This window comes from Bos javanicus, chromosome 5, assembly GCF_032452875.1.
Source record: "Bos javanicus breed banteng chromosome 5, ARS-OSU_banteng_1.0, whole genome shotgun sequence".
NCBI lineage: Eukaryota > Metazoa > Chordata > Mammalia > Artiodactyla > Bovidae > Bos > Bos javanicus.
The window spans coordinates 90,926,001-90,937,147 of record NC_083872.1 but is presented as its reverse complement, the minus strand read 5'-3'; the positions used below and the strand labels follow the sequence as shown (position 1 = coordinate 90,937,147).

Below are 11,147 nucleotides of genomic sequence, written 5' to 3'. Positions count from 1 at the left end.
GACTTCAGTTAAAAAAGAAGCACAACGTGTATCTGCCATGGGTAAACCAATACAATATTGTAAAATAAAAATAAAAAGGGCTAGAATGTTAAAAAGAAAAAAAAAAAGAAGAAGCACAAGCTGGGGGAAAATGGGAACAGTGCAGGTGGGTTACTTAGAACCTTCTGGAATATTCTGAGAACGTTGTGGGTTAAAACCAATTTTGTTGAACTTGCCCTGAGAAGCTGCTGACTGATTCTCAACTCAGGCTATGTGGAGCACAGCTCCCTTCATCACTACTCCAGAAAGATTCACATGAATTTTGTTTTTTCTTCACTCTGACCTCAGACATGGGAACTGTACCCTCTGCAAGCTGACCCTCTACATATAGAAGTAGGAACAAGGTTGCCCCAAATGTACATGGCAGGTGGAAATGTTGACTTTCATCTCTGTAGAGAAAAGCAATTTTACAGCAGGGAGAGTCAGGCCTCTGGTGCCCAGATCCTAGTCATACGTACGTATCTTTAAGTCAAAAGTGGGAACAGAGCCCAGAATTCAAAATTAAGTGGGAAACCAGGCCAGGGTTCCCCCTTTCTTGCTTGTGAGTCCTTGATTTCTTCATGTGCTGGTTGACTTGCAAATGGCTGAGACTCACTGAACTCTCTTCAAAGCCAATCTGATATAAAATGCCACATCAATGTTGTATCTCTTTCCTTTTTTGTTTTGGGGACCAGTGGGATGGACCAGATGCCTGGGCATAGCCTGTGAATGTGGGGACTGGGACGGGACTAAGCATGGCCAGCACCTGTCTGATTCTGTCTGTAGAGCTGGGAAACATTGTTTCTCTCTGACTTCATTGGTTTGAGCATGAGACAAAGATGAGATTTGATCAGGTTTGCACAGATTTGGTCCAAAATATTCTTAAAATTATGGGCTTCCCAGGTGGCTCAGCAGTAAAGAATCCACCTGCTGATGCAGGAGATGTGGGTTCAATCCCTGAGTCAGGAAGATCTCCTAGAGAAGGAAATGGCAACTCACTCCAGTTTACTTGCCTGGGAAGTCCCAGGACAGAGGAGCCTGACAGCCTACAGTCCATGGGGTCCCAAAGAATTGTACACGACTTAGTGAGTAAAGAACAGTTCTTAAAAATGCACTGAAAGTGGCTAATATCTTCTCTTTATGTGTTGCCTAGACACAGTAACTTTGTGATGGAAACATACACAGTATCTAAACTCAAAGAAATGGAAGTATTAAGTGTTTTGGGAAAACAGATGGATAACCTCTCTCTCTGTCCCCCTTTTGTACCCTCCCCTCCATCTCCCCATTTTCTCCTTTTTAAAAGTTAATTTAATAGATAAAGGACACTGTTAAGCGACTGTAAAAATAAGGTTCATGTTTAGACAGTTTCCGCAGCTGCAGTGCTCTGTTTAAAATACTCTGTTTTCATGGTCTACACTGTTTATTTTACATTCGGAGATGTGGGCACATGGGAACCATTTGCAGAAAATACCTTTGTTTGCTTCTACGATTGATATAATACAGAAGCAGGGGGTAGAGGTTCAACAAGCTGCCCTTCTAAAGCCAGATGTATACTCTATCCTCTTATTAATACTAGCAAGTACATTTATAAGAAAAAATTTGAAGTTATGTAAAGTAACGAAGAGATAAATCCATTCTGTCTTTGATTGTCACACCCAAGATTTATACGAAATAGAAAGTTCTGAGGGATCATTGGGGGTCAAATTCTGGTGGAAATGCTCAGAGCCATTTCACCTACCTGCACTGAAAAATTAATCATCGATGATAAAAGTGTTGTGCCTTAGGTTTGACTCTCAGTACATCTATTTCCAAAGATTGATCTGCAGGTGCCTTCAGATAGGTTTCTCCACATTTGATTTCAATTTCTCCTTCCCCTAATCAATCCATCCTGTATTCTTCCACCAGAGCAATCGTTTAAACTGCAGACTGACCATGGGTCCTCCCTGTCTTAAGTTTCATAATGGTTGTTCCTTTTTGCTTCTAGGGGAGGCAAAAATGATCTGTTGGCTAAAACCAGTTTTCAAGAATATGTAATACTTTTTTTTGACCACATACTGTGAGCCTGAAAAAACAGGTAATAGTTGCCAACATTTAAAAACCAGAGAATTTGATAGAAAAATCTGGATAGTCTGCCGTTATTAAAGTGGTATGCCTGGCAACACTAGTCTTACACTTTGTATAAAAATAATCAAACTGTTCCATCTGGAAGGGCACTATCTCGCCAGTTTCCCAGAGGACCCACACTTCCTGTCTTTTTCCTCATTTACATGATTTCACTTCTCTTATTTGCATGATCAGCTTGGCATTTACAGGCATTTAAATGGTCAACTCCTGGACCATGGGCTGAAGTCCAGCTCTTTGGCCTCACACGTAAGGACCATCTAACTCCTATTAACTTTTTAAGGCTCACTTCTCACATTTATTTTCTCTTCTGGAGCTTTCTACTCCAAAAATACAGGTTTTCCCCCAAGACACTGTGTTATATTGCTATTTCCAGTCTGCCCACTTACCAAATTTATATTTTCCTTCTGTTTTTCTTAGAGTGAACCATTCTTCTTGGTATTTTTGTTGGAGCATCTGAGCATACTTCCATTACTGATTACATAAATAAGTAAAATACAGAGTAATATAAAGTCAGGAGAAACTCTTATGAGCAGCACGTATAAAATTCCTTGAAGGGAGATGCAAGGCTCTGCAGACGAGGAGCTTGCTCAGGACCTGTAGGTGAGCCCCCCGGGCTCAGAGGACCCACTGAAATTCTGTTCAGATTCCTCTTTGGGAAGAGGGCTTCAGGTCCTTGCAGTACAGCTGGGGGTAAAGTTGAGAAGATGTTGTTTAGTCATACAGTCATCTCCTAGTCTTTGCAACTCCATAGACTGCAGCACACCAGGCTTCCCTGTCCTTCACTATCTCCTGGAGTTTGTGCAAACTTGTGTTCATTGAGTCCATGATGCCATCCAACCATCTCATCCTGTCACCCCCTTCTTCTCCGGTCCTCAGTCTTTCCCAGCATCAAGGTTTTTTCCAATGAGTAGGTTCTTCACATCAGGTGGCCAAAGTATTAGAGCTTCAGCCTTAGCATCAGTCCTTTCAATGAATATTCAGGGTTGATTTCCTTTAGGACTGACTGGTTTGATCTTGCAGTCCAAGAGACTCTCAAGAATCTTCTCCAGCACCACAATTCTAAAGCATCAAATCTTTTGTGCTCTGCCTTCTTTATGGTCCAACTCTCAACATCCATGCATGACTACTGGAAAAACCATAGCTGTGACTATACAGACCTTTGTTGGCAAAGTGATGTCTCTGCTTTTTAATATACTGTCTAGTTTGGTCATAGCTTTTCTTCCAAAGAGGATGCATCTTTGAAGATAGAGGAGGCTTGAAAGGGAGACATTTCAAATGGAGGGTTTTTCATACAAAAACCATAAAAAGAACTGAACATAGACTTAATTGAAAGTAATGAGAAGAGGTTGGCCCTCAGGGATGGCGTAGAAGGGGGGAGAGTGGGTTGGGGGGGGGCGCGGGGGGGGCAGTTGCTTTTCACCATAAGCCTCCTATCGTCTTTAATTTTTCAAAATCAAATTACTTTGATAAATTATAATTCGGAAAACATGAATGTAACAATTGATTGTATTTGCTGTGATCCTCTCCCATGGTCTTAGAAATCATCATAAAGAATTGTTAAAAAAAAATCATTAAATCTGCAATGATTATTTTTCTTAGGAAAACCCATGAAGAATCGGGGTTCTAAATCCTGGCTAATGTGAGACCAGGAGTGTCAGTAATTGTGAAGGTCAGAACAGCTGGGATCTTAGTTATGTTAATATTATTCTGGGTATAATCTTAAAAGAACTGATCAAACTAATACATGCAATTGATTAAAAAATATATTGCAGAAGGCTATAGATAAAATTCTAAAGGAGATCAGCTCCTGGGTGTTCTTTGGAAGGAATGATGCTAAAGCTGAAACTCCAGTACTTTGGTCACCTCATGCGAAGAGTTAACTCATTGGAAAAGACTGATGGGAGGGATTGGGGGCAGGAGGAAAAGGGGATGACAGAGGATGAGATGGCTGGATGGCATCAGCGACTCTATGGACGTGAGTCTGGGTGAACTCCGGGAGTTGGTAATGGACAGGGAGGCCTGGCGTGCTGCAATTCATGGGGTCGCAAAGAGTTGGACATGACTGAGCAACTGAACTGATCGATAAAAAGCCACAGACCCCACCCTGTTAATCAGTTCCAGTCCCACCCTCTTGGCCCAGGGTCAACCATTTTTTAAAAAATGTTTTTTTGGGAAACTTTATTGGCCATATTCATACCCAGCTTCCCAGGTAGCTCATTAAGGAATCCTCCTGCCAATGCAGGAGATGCAGGTTTGATTCCTGGGTCAGGAATATCCCCTGGGGGAGAAAATGCAACCCACTCCAGTATTCTTGCCTGGAAAATCCCATTGACAGAGGAGCCTGGTAGACTACAGTCCATGTGGTTGCAAGAATCAGACACAATGGAGCACGCATGCACGTAATTTCAGGTATCATACCACAAGGGTAGATGTTCAGAACTTTGATTAAATTCTTTGAGGAAGACTTACATTTCTGGCAATGGTAAATGATTGTATATACAGTTTGTTTGTTTTTTACTTAGAACATTTTAATTCATTAAATAAATTCTGTATTTAGTTCTAATGGTAGTGATCTTCATAACCCAAAATAGTTAAGGTCACTGCAGCCCAGCTTTATAGCTGAGAAAATAAGTAGTCATGTAGTTAGTATGTAGCCAGAGTACATTGTTCAGACTTGACCCACATCTCTCTCACTCAAGCATCCTGGGGTTGTTGCAGGCTCTTCCTCTAGCTCCCTACCATCGCTTCCAGATGGCAGAGCCAGATATCCGGATCTAGGAGAGCCTCTTTGGGGCAGAAGCCTCATGGCCATCAGTAGTGCAGGTATCTTTGGAAATTTAAATACAGCATGGGGAAGTTGTCCTGAACTGGGAAGTACTAATGCGGACTCCAAAACTTCCTGATGTGCTCAGACAGTGAAGAATCTGCCTGCAGTGTGGGAGAACTGGGTTTGATTCCTGGGTTGGGAAGATCCCCTGGAGAAGGGCATGGCAACCCACTCCAGTATTCTTCCTGGGAAATCCCATGGACAGAGGAGCCTGGCAGGCTACACTCCATGGAGTCACAAAGAGTCAGACATGGCTGGGAAACTAATATACACAAAGGGCACTCCGCCAATCAAACTGATTAAACCCCTGTGCTGATAAGCCTGATGGGGCTGACCTTCCTCTCTCAGAGGGGACTTGCTGATCCTGGCTGCCCTCATAAGCTGTGCTGTCCCTCAAGTGGGTAATGATGGGATACCCCATGGAGTGATGCTAGCAAGGGGGTGAAGAGGAGGAGGACGTGGTGACAGTCTTATACACACAAATAATTGCTTGTTGATCTATATGAGGAAAAGTAGACAGTGCCTCAACGAGTTACCCCAAAGTGGTGACCACAATTCAGATCACAAAATAGAACATTATCCGTAACCCAGGAGACTTCCCAGAGCTCCCTGCAGTCACTACCCCCTTTTCTTCCAAAGATAAACACCATCCTAATTTACAACACTGTAGTTGTTTGTTTTTTTAACTTTTTATTTTATATTGGAGTATAGCTGATTAGCAATATTGTGATAGTTTCAGGAGAACTTGAAAGGACTCAGCTGAATATACAAATATAGCCATTCTCCTGATGTTCAAGCTGGTTTTAGAAAAGGCAGAGGAACCAGAGATCAAATTGCCAACATCCGCTGGATCATGGAAAAAGCAAGAGAGTTCCAGAAAAGCATCTATTTCTGCTTTATTGACTATGCCAAAGCCTTTGACTGTGTGGATCACAATAAACTGTGGAAAATTCTGAAAGAGATGGGAATACCAGACCACCTGATCTGCCTCTTGAGAAATTTGTATGCAGGTCAGGAAGCAACAGTTAGAACTGGATATGGAACAACAGACTGGTTCCAAATAGGAAAAGGGGTTCATCAAGGCTGTATATTGTCACCCTGTTTATTTAACTTATATGCAGAGTACATCATGAGAAACGCTGGGCTGGAAGAAACGCAAGCTCGAATCAAGATTGCTGGGAGAAATATCAATAACCTCAGATATGCAGATGACACCACCCTTATGGCAGAAAGTGAAGAGGCACTCAAAAGCCTCTTGATGAAAGTGAAAGTGGAGAGTGAAAAAGTTGGCTTAAAGCTCAACATTCAGAAAACTAAGATCATGAAATCCGGTCCCATCACTTCATGGGAAATGGATGGGGAAACAGTGTCAGACTTTATTTTTCTGGGCTCCAAAATCACTGCAGATGGTGACTGCAGCCATGAAATTAAAAGACGCTTACTCCTTGGAAGGAAAGTTATGACCAACCTAGATAGCATATTCAAAAGCAGAGGCATTCCTTTGCCAACAAAGGTTCGTCTAGTCAAGGCTATGGTTTTTCCTGTGGTCATGTATGGATGTGAGAGTTGGACTGTGAAGAAGGCTGAGCGCCAAAGAATTGATGCTTTTGAACTGTGGTGTTGGAGAAGACTCTTGAGAGTCCCTTGGAGTACAAGGAGATCCAACCAGTCCATTCTGAAGGAGATCAGCCCTGGGATTTCTTTGGAAGGAATGATGCTAAAGCTGAAACTCCAGTACTTTGGCCACCTAATGCGAAGAGTTGACTCATTGGAAAAGACTCTGATGCTGTGAGGAATTGGGGGCAAGAGGAGAAGGGGACGACAGAGGATGAGATGGCTGGATGGCATCACTGAGTCGATGGACGTGAGTCTGAGTGAACTCCGGGAGTTGGTGATGGACAGGGAGGTCTGGCATGCTGCGATTCATGGGGTCACAAAGAGTCGGACACGACTGAGCAACTGATCTGATCTGAGCCATTCTCCCCTGAACTCCTTTCCCCTTCATGCTGCCACATAACATTGAGCAGATTTGCATGTGCTATACGGTAGGTCCTTGTTGTCTAACACCATAGTTTATTCAGTTTTATAGCCTTTTGGAAACTCCTACATGAGAAAACATAAATGTTTATTCTAGTATCATTTGTTTTTGTTCACTCACTAAGTCGAGTCCAACTCTTTTGAACCCCATGGACTGCTGCACGCCAGGCTTCCCTGTCCTTCACTGTCTCCCAGAGTTTGCTCAAATTCATGTCCATTGTGTCAGTGATGCCATCCAATATCTCATCCTCTGTCACCCTCTTCTCCTCTTGCCCTCTCTCTTTCCCAGCATCAGTGTCTTTTCCAATGAATAGGCTCTTGGCATCAGGTGGCCAAAGTATTGGAGCTTCAGCATCAGTCCTTCCAATGAATATTCAGGGTTGATTTCCTTTAGGATTGACTGGTTTAATCTCCTTGCTGTCCAAGGGACTCTCAAGAGTCTTCTTCAGCACTGTTGTTCAAAAGCATCATTTCTTCCTATCATTAGATTTGCCTGTTTTTTGAACTTTATGTAAATGCAATTGTACAGTATGTATGTGAGATTCATCCATGTTGAGTCGTATAGTTGTAATTGACTCATTTTTTTTTACCCCTGCATACAGATGCATGCATGTGTCATGATACATACAAGTAACTTTCCTACTCATGAGATACATACAAGTAGCTTTCCTACTGATGGAAAAATTTGCAGTTTGTAGTTTTTGGCTATTAGAAATAGTGCAGCAATGAGCATTCGCTGGTATATAATTTTGGTACATATGTACACAGTTCTGTTGGGTATGTAGTGAATTACTAGGTCCTATAGTATATGCAAAATTTTCATTTCTCCCCCAGATTTGAGATATGATTAACATGTAACATTGTATAAGTTTAAGCTGTATAATGTGATGATTTGATACCTGTGAGTATTGCAAAATGGTGACCATAATTGTGTTCGTGAACATCTCCATCACTTCACATAATTATCCTTTATATTTTGGGGTGAGACATGTAAGACCTACTCTGCTAGCAACTTTCAAGTATATAATACAATACGATTAACTGTAGTCACCATGCTGTACATTATATCCCCAGTATTTATTTATCACTGGAAATTTGCACTCTTGGATATCTCCCCATCTCCCCTACCCCTCAGCTGTTGGCAACTACTATTTACTTTGCTGCTATGAGTTCAGCTTTTTACGATGTCACAGATTAGGGAGAACAGATAGCATTTTGTCTGTCTCTGGCTGACTTGTTTCCTGTAGCATAATGCACTCACGATCCACTCATGTCACAAATAGCAGTATTTTCTTCTTTCCCATGTCTGAATAATCTCATTGTATTTTTCACCACAGCTGTGTGTGTGTGTGTTAACTTTTTATTTTGTACTGGGATAGCCGATTAACAGTGTTGTGATAGTCTCAGGTAAACAGTGAAGGGACTCAGCCATACATATCCATGAATCCATCACCCCATCTTTTTTTAAATGGTTTTCTAAAGTTATTTTCTGTTGAAGTATAGTTGAATTGCGATGTTGCATTAACTACTGCTGTACAGTGAAGTGACTCAGTTATTTTCTTCCATGTTCTGTTCCATGATGGTTTATACCACATCATTTTTCATCCATTCATCCCTTGATGAACACTTAGGTTGTTTCATATCTTGGCTATTGTGATTAATGGCGCAGTGAACATGGGAGTGCAGATATCCCTTTGAGAACTTGATTTTATTTCCTTTGCTTATAAGTCCCCAGATGGAATTGCTGGATTATATGATAGTTCCATTTGTAATTTTTTTGAGGAACTTTAATAAAAATTCTTGCCATAATGGTTGTAGCAGTTTGCCTTCCCACTAATGGTTCACAAGTGTTCTCTTTTCTCTACATCCTCACCAACACTTATCTCTTGTCCTTTTAATAATAGTCATCCTAACAGTGTGTGGGCTTCCCTGATAACTCAGTTGGTTTAAAAAAAAAAAAACAAAACCCCACCTGCAATGCAGGAGACCCTAGTTCGATTCCTGGGTCGGAAAGATCTGCTGGAGAAGGGATAGACTACCCACTCCAGTATTCTTGGGCTTCCCTTGTGATTCAGCTGGTAAAGGATCCACCTGCAATGCGGGAGACCTGGGTTCGATCCCTGAGTCGGGAAGACCCCTTGGAGAAGGGAAAGGCTGCCCACTCCAGTATTCTGGCCTGGAGAATTCCATGGACTGTATAGTCTATGGGATTGCAAAGAGTTGGACACAACTGAGCAACTTTCACTTTCATCCTAAGAGTGGGAGGCGATATCTCACTGTGGCTTTGATTTGCATTTCTCTAATTAGTGATGCTATGTGCCTTTTCGTGTACCTACTGGTCATTTGTAGTCTTCTTTGGGGTGGGTTTTTTTTGACTGACTTCATCAATAGACTATTATGGAAGGGATATTATGTGACTTTCAAGGCCAGACCATAAAAATGTCCAGGACTTCTGCCTTGTTCATACGTGATGGAAGGGTATAGGTGCAGAAACAGAAGAGACTGCCCACAGCACTGAAGTTGGAGGAAGGGGCCTGGAGCCAAGGAACTCGAGGAATATAGCTCTGGAAACTAAAAGCGCTGTGAGGAAAGGAATGACAGTGATGCAAAGTGGCAGCCACCACGGGCTCGGGAGTAAAAGTTCCTTGCAGTTTCCAACTGTTGGAAGAAGGCCAGAAAGGTGTAGGAGATACACAGTTAGCCTAAGTCTAGAAGATGATGAAGACATGGCACTTACAAGATGGGCAGGGATGATTGGGCCTCCAAGAACAATTTATGAAAACTGAATATACTGCCTTAAAATAGAATATGGACCCAAATACCCAGAAGCACCCCCCCTTTGTGAAATTTGTAACAAAAATTCATATGAAAGGAGTTAATAGTTCTAATGGGGTGGTGGAGCCCCATTAGAGCCATATCAATGCTACCAAAATGGCAGAATTAATAATAGCATCAAAGTTGTCCTGCAAGAGCTTCAACACCTAATGATGTCTAAAGAAAATCTGAAACTCCCTCAGCCACCTGAAGGACAGTGTTATAGCAGCTAATGAAAAAGGAGAAACCACAGGCCCTCCCCTACCCGCTGTTCGATTTCAGCAGTCTTCATTTTGTGCGGTAATAAACTTTCTAGAATAGTAACTTTCTACATCTTGTAGACCTCAATGTACTATAAAGACAACTCTCATTCAAAAACAGTTTATCTTAAGATACTGTAAATGATACTCATTTTTTTCTGTCCAGTTGAGGTATATGAGTTGTGCTATAACGACAACAACAAAAAGGTAAGGAAAGGATTCTCTTGTAGAGACTTCCAAGGAAGCACAGCCATGATGAACCTTAAGTTTATTCCAGTGATACTGATTTTCAGATTTCCTGTCTCTAGAGCTCTGAATGGAGAAGGCAATGGCACCCCACTTCAGTACTCTTGCCTGGAAAATCCCATGGGTGGAGGAGCCTGGTAGGCTGCAGTCCATGGGGTTGCTAGGAGTCGGACACGACTGAGCAACTTCACTTTCACTTTTCACTTTCATGCATTGGAGAAGGAAATGGCAACCCACTCCAGTGTTCTTGCCTGAAGAATCCCAAGGACAGGGGAGCCTGGTGGGCTGTCGTCTCTGGGGTCGCACAGAGTCAGACACGACTGAAGCGACTTAGCAGCAGCAGCAGCAGAACTCTGAATAAATACAATTCTTATTTTAAGCCACCAAGTTTATGATAATATATTACAGCAGCCATAGGAGCCTGGTACAAATGGCAAAAAAGTACTTGAGAAGATACTCAACACCATTAATCATAAGAGGGGTACAAATGAACACTGCCGTGTGATACTACTATATACCTGCCCAAATGGTTAATATTGAAGATGTAATAAACTGATCACTGGACACTGTAATTACCTCCCAATTGATCTTCCAGCTGCCATCTTATCTTTCTCCTTTTACTGATGACTAGGTTGGTTTTTAAAAAATACACAAATCTGGCACTTTGCTGGCAGTCCAGAGATTAAGACCGTATACTTCCAATGCTGGGAGCTCAGGTTTGATCCTTGGTTGGGGAACTAAACTCCCATAGGCTGTGTGGTGCGGCCAAAACAATTTAAATAAATAAATGCAAATAAAAACATGTACAGATCTTACCAGAT

At 41.9% G+C, this 11,147-nt stretch overlaps 1 pseudogene; it reads left to right on the top strand.

The window, feature by feature from the left end:
• The first annotated feature begins 9,453 nt into the window (after positions 1 to 9,453).
• LOC133248943 (ubiquitin-conjugating enzyme E2 variant 1-like) lies at positions 9,454 to 10,741 on the top strand (annotated as a pseudogene).
• The last annotated feature ends 406 nt before the right edge of the window (positions 10,742 to 11,147 follow it).